The sequence below is a fragment of the Pan troglodytes genome, chromosome 9 (genome assembly GCF_028858775.2).
Source record: "Pan troglodytes isolate AG18354 chromosome 9, NHGRI_mPanTro3-v2.0_pri, whole genome shotgun sequence".
Lineage (NCBI taxonomy): Eukaryota > Metazoa > Chordata > Mammalia > Primates > Hominidae > Pan > Pan troglodytes.
Window position 1 is genome coordinate 43,451,202 of NC_072407.2, and position 21,738 is coordinate 43,472,939.

A 21,738-nucleotide genomic window follows, 5' to 3' on the forward strand; every position below is an offset into this window, starting at 1 on the left:
ATATATTTCCTTATCCATCATTTGCATTGACCAGTGGAATGTTAGAATGATATGACCAAGTAGTTTAAAAATACATGCATAACTGAACTTTTTCTCTGTGTCTTCTGGCATTAGCATGAGAAAACATGCCCTGGCTAGCATACCATTCCCAGGAGGAGGAAAAGAGATATACATAGCAGATCCAAACTAAGACCAGTCTATATCATCGACCCCAATATGTCCCTTAGAAGCATGAGTGGCTTCAGGTTCAATTGGCAGAGCCTCCCAGATGAGCCCAGAGTCAATTTGCCCCAAATTGACCCACAAACGAGAGCTGCAAGAGTAGCTACTATGTAGTCAGTGTCTTAAGAATGGCATTAGAAGAATGAAAAGTAATCTATCGTCTTGGCTCATCTTACTATTATGATCAAAAGAAGGTAAACAGTAACTTTTGTCTAATTATTTTCTGTATTTCTTCCAATGTCTCCCTCAATTCAGTGAACGAATATATTGTGTTTCCATTGAGTAAACTGAATGCAGGTCTCCCTCAAATACATTTTAGATTTCTCAGCTGATCTGTTATGCTCCATGGGAGGGAAACATAAATTTTAAAAAGTAACTATAAGAAAATATATGTTCATATTTAACAATTATAGTAAGGAAGAATGTTTCTAAGTATTATATTGAAAGCATAAATCATTTGAAAAGATTTGGTAAAGTAAGTACTTTAAATATTAGTATATAAAAGATACAAAATGTGAATGTAAAAGAAATGCAAAAGGGTTATAAACTATAGTAGATAAAACTCTGTATTCTTAATATAGAGAGAGAACTTTAAAAAATCATATAGATCAGCTGGGCACGGTGGTTCACACCTGTAATCCCAGCACTTTGGGAGGCTGAGGCGGGTGGATCACAAGGTCAGGAGATCAAGACCATCCTGGCTAACATGGTGAAACCCCGTCTCTACTAAAAATACAAAAAAATTAGCTGGGCGTGGTAGTACGTGCTTGTAGTCCCAGCTACTCGGGAAGCTGAGGCAGGAGAATCACTTGAATCTGGGAGGCTGAGGTTGCAGGTTGCAGTGAGCCGAGATCACACAGCTGTACTCTAGCCTAGCGACAAAGTGATACTGTGTCTCAAAAAAAATAAAAAATAAAAAAATTCATATAGATCACAATAACCAATAAGACATCCTTGGAGACATTTTTGATTCAAGAAGTGAGGTAAGGAAATGTACAAAATGAATCTGCATATTTTGTTTTTCTTAATTTAAAGCAAAGAAGCTATCAAAGACTTCTGAGGTCATAAGAAAACGACAAGGAGCCAAACCACTGGTCAAAACAGTCTAAGTTTGGTATCAAAAAGAATAATGAATTGAAAAGCATCAAATATACAAAAATTTGTGTGTTCATTCTGATACTACAAAAGTAAAACAAATCCCCGGAACCCCTTTGGAGATTTCTAGGGAACATCAATACAAATTGATCATGGGCTAGATATCAGATGATATTAGAATACTATTAATATATTGAGTTTGATCAATGAATAAGAGTGATATTTTAATATTATCTCAACTAATACACATGGAAGTATTAATCAAATCTCATGTCTGGTTTGCTTTACTGTATTTCCCATACATCCATATATTGTTTTGCAAATAAAAATAATTTGGATAAGACTAATCAACGTAATGGAAAAAACAGATACAAATATATAGACATAAATGTCCTATATAAATAAGAGAAACTGTCAACCTCACAAAGGATGAAATAATCTTTTTTAAAATTATTTTTTGTTCAGACTATATTTAGAAAGTTGAGATAAAATCATATACAATATGATGAGTATCAAAGAAATTAGTATCCTGTATTTTGCTAGTCTGGGTAAAAATCTTCCTAGAAAGCAAATGTTCAATATAAATAAAAAATATATAAATATGCATATGCTTTGATTTAGCAGTTTCACTTCAAGTTATTTATCTTAAAGAATTCATGAGATAAAAATTAATTTATTCTTTCATTCATCCATTTATTCTGTTAAAAATAATTATTGGGCATTATGTGTTAGGTACCAGACACTGAGTTACAGCAATGAATAAGAGAATAAAGTCCCCACCCTCAAGGAGTTTATATTCTAATTATTTTTTCCATGGGAACAATTATACTAATTTTATGTAAAACTGCAAACATCTATTTACATTATTATCTATCCACAAGCTGGAGTTAAATATTTTAGAACAAAACTTAAATATGTATTGCTAATTTTTTAAAAATGTAGTGTATATGTTATGGCTTTTTTGTTGATTAAACCGAGAAAAATACTGAAATTACATATATTAAGGGCTTTACGGTAATTATTGGTAAGTGTTAGAATTAGTGGAAAATATATTTTTCTTCTCATGATTTTCAATTTTCCTCCAATGAGCAAACAATAATTTTTATAATTAGAAATAAAATAACATTTATATTTTAAAAATCTTTTCCTAAATGAAGGTACTTCATTTAATATTTCTTTAATAACACAATATAAAACTGCGATATTAACACAGTCCTTCCTCATAAATAAAACTTGAATTGTGAGAATTGCCAAGCTCTTTGAGAAAGTCAAATAGCTCACATTTACAAAGTTTACATTTATCAACAGAGTGTCTTTTGGGACAGAACAAATTTTGCTATGTAATTGTACTCATTTCTGTATAACCTTTGGTGTGTTAATTCACCTAGCTTTGCTTAATTTCTGAATCCACAAAACAGGGCTAATTATACTCCTTAAAAGCTTTGTTCTGAAGTCTAATGGAATGGGAACGCCTGGCACAAATGCCTTTAATTATTTTTAGTTATTTTAAAGAGAATTACACCAGAAATATGTATTTTCATTACCTGAATCTAGTGTTAGCAATGTTAAACTTTTAGTTACTCTGCTGAATCTCTTCAAATTAATCAAACCTATATTTCAAAATGCGGAAAGGGTTCTCAGAAAGCCATTTACTTATTTCTATACTCAGGTCTATTAGTGAGTAATATTTTTGTTCTACAATGCTGTCTGATTTATTTATAGTATCTAAATTAATATCGATTAATTTGACCAACTATTTACATAGGGACTCTATTTGCATCTATGCCTCTTAAAGCCTGCTCTTAGATTTTTACTTAACAGGGGCAAAATTTTTCATCCCTGAACAAAACATTTAAAGTGTATAACTTCATAAGTGCTCTCATGTAAGGAATGAACCAATCTTAAAAGAAGAAAACATAATTCTACAAAACTTTTCAAAATCTAGACTTTAAAGTTCTTTTATGTCATGGTGATGCTATCACTATTCTAATAGTTTCCTTGAGCTAAAAATCTGGACAGAATTCATATTTTCTTGGAAGAATCATTTTACTTGTAATTCAACTGGCTACCTACAAATTTAGATTTGCCCTGTTGCTTCTCTTCCTTTAATTAACAAAATTGAGTAGCTATTTTTGTTGGAGATATGTTGCATACCAATGGGGAAAAAATAAAATAATTATATCTCCGGCCGGGCCTGGTGGCTCACGCCTGTAATCCCAGCACATTGAGAGGCCGAGGCGGGTGGATCATGAGGTCAGGAGACCATCCTGGCTAACACGGTGAAACTTTGTCTCTACTAAAAATACAAAAAACTAGCCAGGCATGGTGGCGGGTGCCTGTAATCCCAGCTACTCTGAAGGCTGAGGCAGGAGAATGGCGTGAACCATGGAGGTAGAGCTTGCAGTGAGCAGAGACTGTGCCACTGCACACCGGCCTGGGCGACAGAGCGAGACTCCACCTCAAAAAAAAAAAAAAAACAAATTATATATAATCTTCGTTCCTCTTTTTTGAGTAAGAACTTACTGTCTAGGTGCGGTGGCTCACTCCTGTAATCCCAGCACTTTGGGAGGCCAAGGCAGGTGGCTCAGCTGAGGTCAGGAGTTTGAGACCAGCCTGACCAACATGATGAAACACTATCTCTACTAAAAATACAAAATTAGCCGGGTATGGTGGTGCATGTCTGTAATCCCAGCTACTCAGAAGGCTGAGGCAGGAGAATCGCTTGACCTAGGAGGCAGAGTTTGTAGTGAGCTGAGATTGTGCCATTGCACTCCAGCCTGAGCAACAAGAGTGAAACTCTGTCTCAGAAAAGAGAAAGAAAAGAAAAAACTTACCCGAGTGATTCTTGTGTTGATTATGATTAAACTATTATGAAGGAAATGTAATAGAAATAAAAGAAGGATGTTAAATAAAATCGAGTAAAATAATACAGATTAATTAAAAATATACACACAGGTAGTCTTAATAGATATGACATATATATCTCATATAAGTATATTAATGATATAGATGATATAAAATTATAACAATATAATATATATCATTTCATAATGAAAAGCTATTAGTAAACAGCAGAAGCAGCAACAATAATGGCAACCAGAAAACCTTTATGAAAACCGAATTAGTTAAAAGCTGCTTTTAAGAACATTTTAGTAAAGGAAAAGAAGAAGCTGAAGACCTAAACTTTGTACAAGGTCTTGGAAAGACAACAAAAACAAAGCAAAATCAGACCAGGAGTTTGACCTTTTCTATTCATGTAAACCAATTTAACTGGGGGACAATTTCTGGGATTAAATAAAGTCATGTTTGACTGTTGGTGAACACGACTGTGGAAATCCTTGGTGTTGCTGATTTTGGGTTTACCCTCTCTGACTAAATATAAAATTGTTATGGGGATGAAAAGTCTAATGGGGATCAGGCAATGAAACTCACCAGAAATACTTGTTTCACATAGAAAAAGTAGTATATTTTTCTAATAAAATTTATTTTAATGCCCTGCTTATGTAAAAATATAATTTAATGTTTTACTATCTTATATTTTAGAGCACATATACAGAAAATGAAAGAAATCAAAATATTTGACAAAATATGTAGAAAGGAATACTGTTATAAATATCAAAAGATTTTATAACTTTAAGCTCCCGCTGCCAGAGACATGGTAAGAATGATTAATTCCTTCACGCCTATCATTTCTCAGTGACCTCACTGTGAACACTCACACTTTATTAATAACTCCTGATATTTTTGCACTGTGTCTCATCCACAGGCCTCAGAAATTACAAACACTAGTTTTACCTAAGAGGAATCTAAGTAGCAAGTCACCACATTTTCCTAACAGAGAGTTTGAAACTCAGAAAGTCAGACTTGCTGAATATGAAGGAGCCCTGTGGAGTGGGTCAGAGTTACCTTTGACCTAAGAAAAGTGAGGTCAGTCTACGGCTATAGGCAGTAAATCCATCCAATAATGGGTTAAGGAGTACTGATAAAAGAACAACTACTACCAGCTGACTGGACCAGCTCATATTGTTTAAAATAATCTTCAAAAATCATAGAAATATATGAAGAAAACAAAATGCAAGGCACAGAAAGCTAAAAAACAACAAAAGCTACATTTGTAAATAATTTTATAATCGACAGATATTTAATTTATTTTCTTTATAACTCCATGTTCTTTTCAACAAATGGCCCATGAAGAGTTAATGTGATTTTGTTGTTTCCATCCCTTTCCTTTCCAATGGAATTTAAGCTCAATGGAGGCACTCTTGTAAACTCTTCTCTCAGAAACTTGCACATAGAATGTAAAAAATATATCCTGAATAGTGTTGAATGAATGGACATAGAGAATAACAGGTTAAACTAGAACAAGAATGTAGGCTTCCTGATACTCAGTCCAGAGTTCTTTTCTTACATCATGTAATAGGCTCATAATGGCAATAATTAAACAAATGAATGAATAAATGTAGAAAGAAAAGAGAGGAAGGGAGGGAGGGAAGGAAGGAAAGGAAGGAAGGAAGGAAGGAAATTAGCTTTCCATAAAATATCAGACTCATGTGAAACGTCAACACAGAAATAACTGGGTAAAAGTGGCAAAAGATGATTGTTCATTAAAGTTACAGAGAAAACTGACCAGAGTCAACAGAGAGGTTAGGATAAAACAGGATTCTCACTTATAAAATTTAACTTAGTCAAACTCAAAGGAGGTGTATTTCTAATCCAAAACATAAAAACATTTAAAATGTTCATCTTAAAGTAGAAATAAAGGTATAAAAAACAATTATTTAGGAAATATATATTACTTTTCATAAGCAGAGAAAACTTCAACATTCACATAAATGACTTTTAAGTTTTTTAATTTCCTTAGTAATGATGATCTTTTCCTTCTTAGGAATCCACTATAGTTATACTTCACACACACATACACACACAACCCTCAATTTTAAATATAGCACTCTTTTCTTTTTTTTTTTTTTCTGGAAACAGAGTTTCACTCTTGTCACCCAGGCTAGAGTGCAATGGCATGATCTCAGCTCACTGCAACCTCCACCTCCTGGGTTCAAGCAGTTCTCCTGCCTCAGCCTCCCGAGTAGCTGGGATTAAGGGCATGTGCCACCATGCCCGACTAATTTTTGTATTATTAGTAGAGACGGGGTTTCACCATGTTGGCCAGGCTGGTCTTGAACTCCTGACCTCAGGTGATCCACCCACCTTGGCTTCCCAAAGTGCTGGGATTACAGGGTGAGCCACCACGCCTGGCCCAAATATAGCACTCTTTTTTCATAATCCTTTTTCTTCTCACTCATTTATTCTAATTACAGAACTGCATCCTAACAGGTCTTACTCTTCACTTATTTTTTCCTTGTCTGACATGTCCAGTTAGTGCTCATGGAATATCAATTGCTCACCTATATTTCCTGTTCACTGTTGTAGTTCATTTGAATATGTGACGGGGGTCTAGCAAATAGAACTGAGGGCATATATTATACATCGCTTCACATCTGATGCATTACTGAGTCCTTATTCTCCATTACGGCAAACTTACAGCCTTGTGATGAGAAGCCGGTAAGCTCATACCTTTGACGATTCATCAAATCAAGACATTTCCCCACTTGTCTCAGTGCTTGAATGACAAATAAACGTTGTTGGTATGAAGCCACTGAAATTACATCATGTATTTGTTACTACAACAAATCTAGGGTACAGCAAATTATCCTAATGTAACATTCTCCATTGGTTCTCCACAACAGCAGCCAGACAGAACACTAAAAAATATGCGTAGCATATTATTATGCCCTTTCTTTAAAATATTCATTTTTTAAATTAAACTTTGTATAGAATTCAAAACCTTTACTATATCCTATAAGGCTCACACTATCTGGCCTCTGTCAGATTCTCAGAACTCACCTCTCTCTGCTCACTCATTCTCTGACTTTCATTCTCTTGCTCAGTTCTGTCTATGCTTTGCACTTCCTGTGCTTTTTGCTTGCAGTGCTCATTTATAAGATGTTTACAAATTAAGAATAAGTTAAAACACAATCTTCTCAATAATTTAACCCTTGGCTGGTCACAGTGGCTCATGCCTGTAATCCCAGCACTCCGGGAGGCTGAGGCAGGCAAATCACAAGGTCAGGAGATTGAGACCATCCTGGCCAACATAGTGAAACCCTATCTGTACTAAAAATACAAAAATTAGCTGGGTGTGGTGGTGCGTGCCTGTAATTCCAGCTACTCAGGAGGCTGAGGCAGGAGAATCACTTGAACCAGGGAGTCAGAGGTTGCCGTGAGCCGAGATTGTGCCACTGCACTCTAACCTGGTGACAGAGTGAGACTCCATCTCAAAAAAATTTTTTAAAAATAAGAGTTTAACCCTTATCTACTCAAATGAGCTTCTCAATTTCTATGTTCTCTAGGGCTTCAGTTTGCATTTTGGTGGCTATTTTTCATACACTTCATCTAGCCCTAAAATGATTTATTTGTTTACATGTTTATCATGTGCGTGCAATTTGAATTCCTTACTTTCAGGGATACCATTATTTTTGAATCCCTGTATTCTGGAAACATGACATGGTACCTGTTTCATGTAATACCTATGCATGAAACAATGCATAAGATATTACGTCATGTTTCCAGAATACAGGGATTTAAAAATACATTATTTTTTTAAATAATGTATTCCAGAAACATGAACCAATACCTGTTGCATAGTAGTCACTAAACTTGTATTTACTTAACGATAAATAAATCATTATGACAATTTTGCAGAGAGATTAGTATATGAAGAAAATAAAATCCAGAAGAGGTGACATCTGAGATGACAACCGGATAGTAAGACGTTACCGACTTGCAATGTTTTGGAGACAGAACTTTCCACAGAAAACAGCAACTGTAAAATCCTAAAGGCTGGAATGAGCACAGTGTAGCCCTGGAAGAAAAATGAGGTCAGTTAGATCAAGGAATAAGAAAGAGCCTTGGATTCTTTACCCAATGTTGTGCCTTTGCCTGGGAGAGGAGAGCTGGTCCTGCCCAGAGAACAGATAGCAGTTACATAATTTATACCCACACATTGAGCCTGGGATTAGAGTACAAGTGTTCCCTGCCTGTGGCCTCCTTGCTAACAACACCCAACCTGGACCTAGGCCCAGAACTCAAAAACTTTTATACAATGCCTCAACAAGAGAGATTCTCAGATATACTATTGTTTTTAAAAATGAGCTTCATAAAAAATATATATTCTTCAATATTTAAATCCCTGGATTTTTTTAAAAACTAGTTTCAGGACAGGTCTGCTGATGAGATTAGCCTAAGGAAGAAAACATAAATTTCACATACTTCATGCCCTACATTTTCAATCATTGTGATAGGCAATATAGTAGTCCCACTTTATCCACAGAAATGTGTTCCAAGATCCCAAGTGGATGCCTGCAACTGCAAATGTTAGTGAACCCTATATATAATATGTTTTTTCCTGTACATACATGCCTATGGTAAGTATAATTTCTAAATTTGGCACAATAAGAAATTAATAATAATAAAATAGAACATTATCACAATATACTATAATAAAAGAAATAATATGTGAATATATGTATAATATGTGAAAGTAATAATATATGTAATACGTAAATATTATCTCTTTTTCTCTGCCTCTCAATATCTTATTGTACTACCTTCATTTCTTTTCTTTTTTTTTTTTTTGAGATAGAGTCTCACTCTGTCACCCACGCTGGAGTGCAGTGGTGCGATCTCGGCTCACTGCAAGCTCCACCTCCCGGGTTCACGCCATTCTCCTGCCTCAGCCTCCCTAGTAGCTGGGACTACAGGCGCCCGCCACCACGCCCAGCTAATTTTTTGTATTTTTAGTAGAGACGGGGTTTCACTGCGTTAGCCAGGATGGTCTCGATCTCCTGACCTCGTGATCCACCTGCCTCTGCCTCCCAAAGTGCTGGGAATACAGGCATAAGCCACCACGCCCAGCCCCCTCATTTATTTTCTGACTACAGTAGACCATGGGTAAACTAAAACTACAAAAAGTAAAACTGCAGATAAAGACCAACTACTGTATCAAAATGTACACATATTTGTCACTGGATGTCGGAAGACCTAAGGATTCCACAGAAATCACATATATTTTTAATGTAAAAATAGAAAGTTAAGAAAACAAAAAACTTTAGTCTGAGATTGTATTCTTCTTGTCTCATATGGATAAGACAGCAAATGGGTAATAATACCTCATACCTACAATGGAAAGACTTGCAAGGCACAAAAAGCAAGTCTGTACAAATTTTTTTTCACTAATGTGCTAAGGGCCCAATTGCACCACAGAGGTGGTTATTTTCAGGATGCAAAATCTGCACTTTTTTAGGCCACTAGGAAAACTATTTAGAGCAACTCTCAATTATGCAGTGCCTAATTGCCTCATTTGCTTTTTCTCTTTCTCTTCACTCTTGTTGTGGGCAAGCTAATGGAGGCCAAAATCAGTTTTAGACCTAAGATCCCAAGAGTCTACTCTTTGATATGTCTTCAATGATTTAGATCTAGTTTTTCTCTTGGCAGTTTGTGGATTTTTATTTGGGGCAAGATTAAACTTTGGCATAATGATTTGCACAAACTAATCTCAAAAGACTGTTTTCCACTAGAATGGCAATTGATTCATTTTCACTTGGAAATTAGCCAGTTGGACTAAAACGCTATGTCAACTGGTGCACCAGCACTGCCTTTCTTGAGAAGAGAAAGCAATGAGAGATACAAATGAAAGTTGAAAGATAGACAAAATATTTGGTAAAGAGGACTGGAAGATGAGAAAAATGAATATTAGTCATCAATCTCAGTCTAAATGCATGTACATCTTCTAGACGTAAACTTGTTAAGTTGATGAAAATATTTTTTTCTTCATGTGATCAAAAAGCCTATGCAATCTCAGTCTAGAAGTCAAACTGACAAATTTATATTTTCCAACTTTCCTTTTTCTTTTCTTTTTTTTTTTTTGAGACACAGTTTTGCTCTTGTTGCCCAGGCTGGAGTATAATGGCGCGATCTCAGCTCACTGCAACCTCCTCCTCTTGGGTTCAAGCAATTCTGCCTCAGCCTCCCGAGTAGCCGGGATTGCAGGCGCCCTCCACCATACCCAGCTAATTTTTGTATTTTTAGTAGAGATGGGGTTTCACCATGTTGGCCAGGCTGGTCTCCAACTCCTGACCGCAGGCGATCCACCCACCTCGGCCTCCCAAAGTGCTGGGATTACAGGTGTGAGCCACCATGCCAGGCCCCAACTTTACTTTTTCTAAACCCCACAAGAATCATCTCCATTGCCTTCTTACTCATTAGCTTCAGAACTCTTATTTTTAATTTGGCCAAATTAGCAAAATTGGTATAGTTTTTTTAGTTGTATATTTCCCATTGGATTAATATGAGGACTACTTCTTATTGATTAAGGAAACATTATCATTTAATAGAAAGCTACCGTCAAGTATATACAAAATAGGTTATTCAAGGACCTATGTCTGACAGATTAGCACCAGCCCAACAACGTGGACTCATTTCTAACAGCAATAATAAAAGGATACTACTTGAGGAATATCAACATAGAACAGAGCCTCTATTTAACATGTATTTATTAATGTTAAATAGTAAATAGACAAACAGTAAAATGTACAAATAGTAAATGTGTAATAAATACACCATAAATTAATGCTGAATAAATTAATTTATTGTCTACTTACTATTTGCTATGTTCTGGTATGGTGACCATATTATTTGTCATTAAAAGATTACAGTATTGAGAAATAAGCTAGGAGAACAGGCATATGCAGTACTGTCCATGACAAATCTGGAGGAAAAACCATTCTAGGCTCTAAGGACACCAGTACTAAATCAAAATGAAGGAAAGCTAGAGCATGCAAGGTTGAATCTGATGTAACCCTTTCCATCAAGGATGCAGAAAAATGGTACTAGGGCCACATTTGGAAATGCTTCGCATGTCTGCCTTTAGGTTTGTCCACTCAACATTTATTAAATGCTCTGAATGTTCTCTGTGGCTGTTTTGTCTTAAGCACTAAGGCCTCAATAAGAACTGTATAAATGGTCCCATTTACTATTCCATTCTGAAGAGAATAGATAGAAATTCAACAATGAGGGCCTTCCTTCAATAATGAGGGCCTTCCTATTCACAAATCATCAGTAGTGTGGTGAACAAAAAAATTGTTCTTGGGCTTATTTCGAAATGTGTTTTCAGAAGAAAGAACTTAAGAAATGAACATAGTTGGTTTCAGAATTTTAGGTATATGAAGACACATTTTGTGTTTAATTAGAAAGTTTGAGCCCCAAATTAACTTGTAATGCTTCCTGGAATGATCTTATTGACCTGCATGTCTAGAGAATGAGAACTTAAATATGTCTGTAATTAATTCTCCCACTTATTACCTACTTGATAATTTTTCTTTATAGAAGACAAGCTTTCATTGCCTAATTTGTGGTTCATAGTTTGCCAATGAAGAAAGTTTATAGTTAAGCCCTTTTGATTTTATTGGAATTTAATAAATTATCAGTAACAGTATCCAATGCAGCCTTGTATAGAATAAGTACTCAATAAAAATGTACTGATTCTATCCTTTCTTTCAAACATAAGTAAATTATTCTATATCTAGAGTACCCGTAATTTTTTATTTACCCAGAACTGTCATGTTTTTATGTGTGTTACCCCAGTGTCTGATCCACACAGCAACTCATTTCACTCTGAAAAGTGTTCCATTTTAGATCATAAATTATTAGGTCATCCAATCTAAGACTACCATATTTACATAGTTAATGCCTTTTTCCTCTAATATACTTCAAACTTTTAGTTCAATATAGCCTAAAAGTGAGAATGTCTTCATTTCTTTTCTCCTATTAATATCAAATTGATTTTACTGGATACATTATTTATTCACTCTTTCAAATGTTCCACATATTTCCAGTGCTAAGCATTATGTTAGATTCTGGAGATAGAATGCTGAGCAAGGTACATATAATTCTGTCCTCATAAAACATGCAGATGTCTGGTGACTAAAGCTAAAAAAGGTGAAATCTAAGGAAAGTCTAAGAAAGCTGTACTGCTAACTACAGGGAAGCGATTTGCCAGCCTCAGTCAAGTTCTCAGTCAAGCAAGGGAAAGGAATTCTGTCTATCTTGGGCCTCAGCGGAGAAGCTAAACATCTCGGGTTCTAATGGGATCAAAGGAACTCCTGCATCAGTCACAGAAGAATCTCGTTATACTCATGGACAGCTTGTGGAATCCTGGTTTTCAGAACCATAATGTGGCTTCTATGGCGGGAGAAAGAGAGCATTTCATTTTGCAATCCAAATAAGATAGGACTTCAAAATCAGTCTAGAGATTTCATTCCAAAGAGTACTTTTAATTCTTTCCTGAACAGTCTACTACCGAGTGGGGCCTAAATGACACACTGTGCTGCCAACTACCTGGTTTTGTGAGACCCTCTTAGCTCTCATATGATGTATGAACCAATTATGGCTTTTAGTGAGTTATAGTATGATGATACAGGAAAAAGCATAGGCTACTAAGATGTAGTAGACCGTATTATAGGAAGCCTAAATGCCTGGAAAAGGCACCTTTGTGTATCCAGAATTAAAAATGTGACACATGCCTTCCTGTTAGTTTAAAAAAGGAAAATATGTTAATTATGGCTCTCTAGCTCTGACTCATTTAGATTTGTATATATGTTCAGATATCTATTCTCCTTTAAATACAAATAAATCTTTGTCTTATTTTGTTTAAATTTTTCTGGATCCACAGTTGATTCATTCGATTAGTATAAAACATGGATTGGGGTTTATGTTGGGTTGCAGAAATAAGTATTTCCTCTGACTTTGCTTATTATAGGCATTGGAAATGAATAGTAGTAATAATACTACTATGAAAATAATAACATTTAGTCACTGGAAAAATGCAAGTAAAGGTCAGAATACAATTTGTTAAAATAATGCCTAATACATAGTCAATGACTAATAAGTATTATAAATGGATGCTGAGATTTCTTATGCTTATATCGATTAGAAAGGCATACTACATAACTGCTAAGGTTTTCAAGACCTACAGGCCTTTGATAAATTAATGGTATACTTAACATTCCCATATTAAGATACATATACCAATACACATGCATACACATCATAGATACATATATTAATATGTCTAAAGAAATTATTAGAGTTCAACAGACCAGTGTATTTTAGCCACACATCTAAAATATTTTCTCCTACAGTGCCCAAGTTCCCCAACTTGTATTGAAGTAGATCTTCCAGTCTACAAAGGATAAAAAGAATCTGCTGACATTAAATGATTTCAAACATAAATTATAATCTGTACATTTGATGCTGGTGTCAATACTCCCTAGCTTAAAAGATGATTAATTATATTTTTCATTTCCAAAACTTTGTCATAATCTAGACATTTCAGAGACTTGCATTCATAGTGCTACCATTATCTGTATTATTTTCACAGTTTAGATTTTTCAGCTATACTATGTCACTTGGTAGTCACAAGTCCAGTGATCTGGATGGTGCTTTTTAAAATTATCTCCATTTTACAGATGAGAGAACTGAGGCTTAGAGATTTTGGGTGACAGTATACAAAGTTATAATTATACAAGAATGAAGATGCTCTTAACCTTTGGTCTTATTCCACTTGCAGAACTAAGAACATTAAACTCACTTTTTCAGAATTAAATATATGTATCCTCTCCTTTTTTAGAATTTTTTTTCAGAGTAGTAAAGATGGAACCATAGATTGAAAATGACAATCATAATAATAATGATTAATCATGACTGACATTTTGAATGCTGTTGTCTTAAAATATAACTGCATCAACAAGATTTCCCGCAGTTTAATTTCTGCTGCTGAAGGGAAATACCTTCATTTGTATTTCCTGCAGGCAAAAGCTTGTGGAGCACTGCCTGCAGATCCCAGCCTCCAGGCACTGTAGTGTCCTATCTGGGGCTTTCATGCAGATGTCTCATTGTGCTCAAGCAAAATTACAAATTGATTACAAGTCACATAAACAGGGATCATCTTAATCATCACAGAAGTTCAGCTGCCTCTGGGCTGAAACAAGGCAGCTGTTTAATCACAAAATACTATATTCTTCAATAGTGCAGGACAGTGTGAAAAATGATCTGACTCTCAAATGCCGCATTCAGTTATAGTTGCACTAATGTCAAAACAGTGTAAATATATTAGAGATAATCCAAAAGAAGATTAAAAAGTAGTGAAGTAATGAATTAGTAAACTGACATACAGAGAGAGGATAAAATTAAAGTATAACAGACTTAGAGGCAGACTTGAAGTATAATAGAATTCAGGCAGATGACTATAGGACTCCATCAGCCATATAAACCTGGAAAAGTCATCTAAACATTACAAACCTCAAATTTCTCACCCAGGAAGATACTGAGACTACATTATCTCTAATGTCTTTTCCATGAGTTGAGTTCTCTTATTCTATATATGTATATATTTTTAAATGTACTTATTTTTTAAAAATGCTAAAATGGGACAAGATCAATAGATACAAACGGTGCCTCCACCAAACCTGAAAAATGTATACACTTTATTATATGAATTATTAATTCATATATTTGGCATCCTCTCCTATCTTTTTTATTATTATTATTTTTTTATTTTTTATTTTTTATTATACTTTAAGTTTTAGGGTACATGTGCACATTGTGCAGGTTAGTTACATATGTATACATGTGACATGCTGGTGCGCTGCACCCACTAACTCGTCATCTAGCATTAGGTATATCTCCCAATGCTATCCCTCCCCACTCCCCCCTCCCCACCACAGTACCCATAGTGTGATATTCCCCTTCCTGTGTCCATGTGATCTCATTGTTCAATTCCCACCTATGAGTGAGAATATGCGGTGTTTGGTTTTTTGTTCTTGTGATAGTTTACTGAGAATGATGGTTTCCAATTTCATCCATGTCCCTACAAAGGACATGAACTCATCATTCTTTATGGCTGCATAGTATTCCATGGTGTATATGTGCCACATTTTCTTAATCCAGTCTATCATTGTTGGACATTTGGGTTGGTTCCAACTCTTTGCTATTGTGAATAATGCCGCAATAAACATACGTGTGCATGTGTCTTTATAGCAGCATGATTTATAGTCCTTTGGGTATATACCCAGTAATGGGATGGCTGGGTCAAATGGTATTTCTAGTTCTAGATCCCTGAGGAATCGCCACACTGACTTCCACAATGGTTGAACTACATTACAGTCCCACCAACAGTGTAAAAGTGTTCCTATTTCTCCACATCCTCTCCAGTACCTGTTGTTTCCTGACTTTTTAATGATTGCCATTCTAACTGGTGTGAGATGATATCTCATAGTGGTTTTGATTTGCATTTCTCTGATGGCCAGTGAAGATGAGCATTTTTTCATGTGTTTTTTGGCTGCATAAATGTCTTCTTTTGAGAAGTGTCTGTTCATGTCCCTCGCCCACTTTTTGATGGGGTTGTTTGTTTTTTTCTTGTAAATTTGTTTGAGTTCATTGTAGATTCTGGATATTAGCCCTTTGTCAGATGAGTAGGTTGCGAAAATTTTCTCCCATGTTGTAGGTTGCCTGTTCACTCTGATGGTAGTTTCTTTTGCTGTGCAGAAGCTCTTTAGTTTAATTAGATCCCATTTGTCAATTTTGGCTTTGGTTGCCATTGCTTTTGGTGTTTTGGACATGAAGTCCTTGCCCACGCCTATGTCCTGAATGGTAATTCCTAGGTTTTCTTCTAGGGTTTTTATGGTTTTAGGTCTAACGTTTAAATCTTTAATCCATCTTGAATTGATTTTTGTATAAGGTGTAAGGAAGGGATCCAGTTTCAGCTTTCTACATATGGCTAGCCAGTTTTCCCAGCACCATTTATTAAATAGGGAATCCTTTCCCCATTGCTTGTTTTTCTCAGGTTTGTCAAAGATCAGATAGTTGTAGGTATGCGGCGTTATTTCTGAGGGCTCTGTTCTGTTCCATTGATCTATATCTCTGTTTTGGTACCAGTACCATGCTGTTTTGGTTACTGTAGCCTTGTAGTATACTTTGAAGTCAGGTAGTGTGATGCCTCCAGCTTTGTTCTTTTGGCTTAGGATTGACTTGGCGATGTGGGCTCTTTTTTGGTTCCATATGAACTTTAAAGTAGTTTTTTCCAATTCTGTGAAGAAAGTCATTGGTAGCTTGATGGGGATGGCATTGAATCTGTAAATTACCTTGGGCAGTATGGCCATTTTCACGATATTGATTCTTCCTACCCATGAGCATGGAATGTTCTTCCATTTGTTTGTATCCTCTTTTATTTCCTTGAGCAGTGGTTTGTAGTTCTCCTTGAAGAGGTCCTTCACATCCCTTGTAAGTTGGATTCCTAGGTATTTTATTCTCTTTGAAGCAATTGTGAATGGGAGTTCACTCATGATTTGGCTCTCTGTTTGTCTGTTGTTGGTGTATAAGAATGCTTGTGATTTTTGTACATTGATTTTGTATCCCGAGACTTTGCTGAAGTTGCTTATCAGCTTAAGGAGATTTTGGGCTGAGACGATGGGGTTTTCTAGATAAACAATCATGTCATCTGCAAACAGGGACAATTTGACTTCCTCTTTTCCTAATTGAATACCCTTTATTTCCTTCTCCTGACTGATTGCCCTGGCCAGAACTTCCAACACTATGTTGAATAGGAGTGGTGAGAGAGGGCATCCCTGTCTTGTGCCAGTTTTCAAAGGGAATGCTTCCAGTTTTTGCCCATTCAGTATGATATTGGCTGTGGGTTTGTCATAGATAGCTCTTATTATTTTGAAATACATCCCATCAATACCTAATTTATTGAGAGTTTTTAGCATGAAGGGTTGTTGAATTTTGTCAAAGGCTTTTTCTGCATCTATTGAGATAATCATGTGGTTTTTGTCTTTGGCTCTGTTTATATGCTGGATTACATTTATTGATTTGCATATATTGAACCAGCCTTGCATCCCAGGGATGAAGCCCACTTGATCATGGTGGATAAGCTTTTTGATGTGCTGCTGGATTCGGTTTGCCAGTATTTTATTGAGGATTTTTGCATCAATGTTCATCAAGGATATTGGTCTAAAATTCTCTTTTTTGGTTGTGTCTCTGCCCGGCTTTGGTATCATAATGATGCTGGCCTCACAAAATGAGTTAGGGAGGATTCCCTCTTTTTCTATTGATTGGAATAGTTTCAGAAGGAATGGTACCAGTTCCTCCTTGTACCTCTGGTAGAATTCGGCTGTGAATCCATCTGGTCCTGGACTCTTTTTGGTTGGTAAACTATTGATTATTGCCACAATTTCAGCTCCTGTTATTGGTCTATTCAGAGATTCAACTTCTTCCTGGTTTAGTCTTGGGAGAGTGTATGTGTCGAGGAATGTATCCATTTCTTCTAGATTTTCTAGTTTATTTGCGTACCTATCTTAAAAGATAATAAAGTCATCTCCATCTGTTTTTTTTTTTTTTTTTTTTTTTTTTGAGACGGAGTCTTGCTCTGTCACCCAGGCTGGAGTGCAGTGGTGCAATCTCAGCTCACTGCAACCTCCGCCTCCTGGGTTCAAGCGATTCTCCTGCCTCAGCCTCCCAAGTAGCTGGGATTACAGGCGCCCACCACCACACCCGGCTCATTTTTGTACTTTTAGTAGAAACGGAGTTTCACCATATTGGCCAGGCTGGTCTCAAACTCCTGATCTTGTGATCCGCCCACGTTGGCCTCCCAAAGTCCTCGCATTACAGGCGTGACCACCGCACCCGGCCTCTAGCTTTTTAAAAATCTATCACTGTGCCCTACTAAGCAGGTCAGCCATTGAGAAATAAAAAGTGTGGTTAATGTTGAATGGTTAACTGATATTTTACAGCAGCTACTCTGAGTTGGCTTTCTAAAAAATAAATAAAAAATTATATAAATAGAAATTATGCCCCTATCAAAAATACAAACTGTCTTTTAAATGCCAATATATGAATAAAACCCTAATTGGGACTGTTAAGAAAATATGACAATATTTATGCTCAGTAATTTTTAAAATTATTAATGATACCTCCAGCTTCTTCCGTTTTCCTTCCTGATCATTATAAAAGAATTCCACTTATAAAAAAAGAGGAAAAAAACAAGGTCGATGACTTGGCTTTTTTCTTTATTATATCAAAGTAAAACCTTTAACAGACAATGTTAAAAAGGGAAGGGACTCTTTATTCAAAGTTATTGTAATAGGGAAGAAAAACCAGAATTCATTCTCAATTCCATTCTCCTAAAACAAAGATCTGGAGAGTTTTTTAGAGCTTAAAACTCTTTGGGGGTTGGGGAATCTTATGCCATCCAATTGGCCTTACCCAAATGAAAGGTAATATTTCGCATATCTTCATTGCAGGAGGCAGTTTTAAACTGGGGACAGAAGCACATACCCAGGTTAGGGTCCTAACTTTCCTTCCTCCCCTGAAACTGGAAATAGGGATGCCATCTGCCTTGATGATTACATTTTAAAGGGAAGGCTCCCAGATCTTTAAAACACAGTTTTCGGTTGTAAAACTGGCAAAAGGCTTTTAAAAAGATTTTCATCTTGGCCGCGTACAGTGGCTCACGCCTGCAATCCCAGCACTTTGAGAGACTGAGGCGGGCGGCTCACGAGGTCAGGAGATCGAGACCATCCTGGCTAACACGGTGAAACCCCGTCTCTACTAAAAATACAAAAAATTAGCTGGGCTTGGTGGCAGGCACATGTAGTCCCAGCTGCTTGGGAGGCTGAGGCAGGAGCATGGCGTGAACCTGGGAGGTGGAGCTTGCAGTGAGCCGAGATCGCGCCACTGCACTCCAGCGTGGGCGACAGAGCGAGACTCCATCTCAAAAAAAAAAAAAAAAAAAATGCCTCCCTAAAATGTAGTCGAGCTGATGGGAATGTTAAGGCCTTCTTGGTAACCTGGTACAGTTTTTCTTTGTATACTGTGTTAAAGAAAGAGGGAAGAAAGGGAAAGAGAGAGCTAGATATATAGGGGATGAGTTAGAAAGTAACACAGAAAGATGCCTACGTTGAGCCTAAAGATTATGAAACAGTAGAAGGGAAGGGTAGAAAGAATTTAGTTTGGATTCTTATAAGCCAGTGCCCTCCACTGCTGCAGAATTTCACAGCTCTGATCTATATCAGCTCATGAGAGGATAGCAGAAAGACCTCATACAGAACCTCAGTGTAATACAAATATCCCTTTTCTTGGAGTAGTCACTTCAATTGGATAGAGCCATTACATTGAGCATTGCTCGCAAGATGGTGGGTTAATATCCCCCACTTACTATCATTTTAATTAATATGTGAAACAAGTGGGACATGCTGGTGTTGTAAGAAAAAAAAAAATGAACAGTTGATTTTTTTCCTACTGTCCATCCATACTGATGTGGCTTGGCTCTGTGTCCCCACCCAAATCTCATCTTGCAGCTCCCATAATTCCCATGTGTTGTGGGAAGGACCCCATGAGAGATGACTGAATCATGGATGTGTGTGGGGGATCCTTTCCATGCTGTTCTTGTGATAATAAATGGGTCTTATGAGATATGGTTTTAAAAACGGGAGTTTCTCTGCACAAGCACTCTTTGCCTGCTGCCATCCACGTAAGATGTGACTTGATCCTCCTGGCCTTCCACCATGATTGTGAGGCCTCCTCAACCATGTGGAACTGTAGTCCAATAAACCTCTTTCTTTTGTAAATTCCCATTCTCAGGTCTGCCTTTATCAGTAGCATGAAAATGGACTAATACACATATCTATTCTATACAATAAATGTATGCCCTACTTCTTCTTCCATGCAATTTATAAAACGTTTGTGTCAGACAATCATCAGAATTCATTTCCCCTTCTATCTTTTGGTTTTCAGCCCCATCCTTGTCAAGTATTATTGGCGAATAGCACTTCATATGGATGTGGGGGAAATTTTCACCTATTATTTTGGGTCCTAATCAAACTAGATATACAGAGTTCCATTTGAACATCAATTTGACTATTCACCTTTGCTGCCCTCTGCTTTTCTTCCTTCCTCCCATTCCCTTCAGCCATTTAAGTTATATTTAACCCACAGTATTAGTCCTTGAGGCTACTGTAACAAATTATCACAAACTTGGTGGCTTAAAATAACATAAATTTGTCTTTCACAGTTCCAGAGGCTAATAATTCAAAATCAAGGTGTCCTTAGAACCACACTCCCTACTGACACTTTTGGAGAGATTCTCTTGTGGCCTCTTCCAGCTTTTGGTGCTTTCTGGCATTTCTTAGCTTAAGATAACATCACTACATCTTTTTCCTGCTTCTTCAAACCACCTTCTTCTAAATAATCCAGGGTATTTTCCTCATATCAAGATTCTTCATTAACTTATACCTGCAAAGTCCATTTATCCAAATAACATTGACACATTCCAAAACTAGGACTTGACATCTTTGGGTGGCCATATTTTACTAAAACTTCAAGCCACACATTGTTAAGAGATAATATGTAGGCACAAAATATCAATGTGATTAGTCCCTATAAGGTGTTTTTTTTTTCTTCTTAACATAAAAACACATAGCAATTAGGGAATTATGGAGGAAGCCCTTAGTAGAAGTATATGGGGGAAGATGACACCAAATACGAATGTTGCCTTCTTGACGCACTCCTCCAGATTGTCATTCTTATAGCATTTGCCATGACTTGGGAGCCTTTTCTATCCCACATCACTAGTAACTTTTACAGTACTTTTTTTTTTTTTTTGAGATGGAGTCTTGCTCTGTTGCCCAGGCTGGAGTGCAGTGGTGTGATCTCAGCTCACTGCAAGATCCACCTCCTGGGTTCATGCCATTCTCCTGCCTCAGCCTCCTGAGTAGCTGGGACTACAGGTGCCCACCACCACACCCGGCTAATTTTTTTGTATTTTTAGTAGAGACGGGGTTTCACCTTGTTAGCCAGAATGGTCTCAATCTCCTGACCTCACGATCTGACCGCCTCGGCCTCCCAAAGTGCTGGGATTTCAGGTGTGAGCCACCATGCCTGGCCCTTTTACAGTACTTTTAACCATACATATGTATATAAAGAAATAATAGATTCAGTACACTAAAACTTCTCATAATAAGGTAATATTAATGGGAACAATAAAAAAAATCAATAATGCATTGTTGTTTTAGAAAAAATAGTATAGAAAAAGTAATTTAACAATTTCCAAACTGCTATGTATTCATTTTTTAAGTTATATTTTTAGCCTTCCTCAATTGTGATTTTTGTATTTTTCTGAATTGCCCAGAATGTTACTACTACATTCATTTAAAATATCATGTAGTGATTAAGATCCCAGACTTTAGATTCAGACAAAACTAACTTTGAAGCCCATCTCCTTCTCATAATTTGTGTGTTGCCAAGGCAATCTAA

At 36.4% G+C, this 21,738-nt stretch overlaps 1 long non-coding RNA gene across 1 annotated transcript in view; it reads left to right on the forward strand.

Moving 5' to 3' along the window:
* The window catches only part of LOC134807296 (uncharacterized), a 222,816-nt gene that overhangs the window by 120,752 nt on the left and 80,326 nt on the right, over window positions 1-21,738 (forward strand). The gene's annotated exons all lie outside the window — the stretch shown is intronic.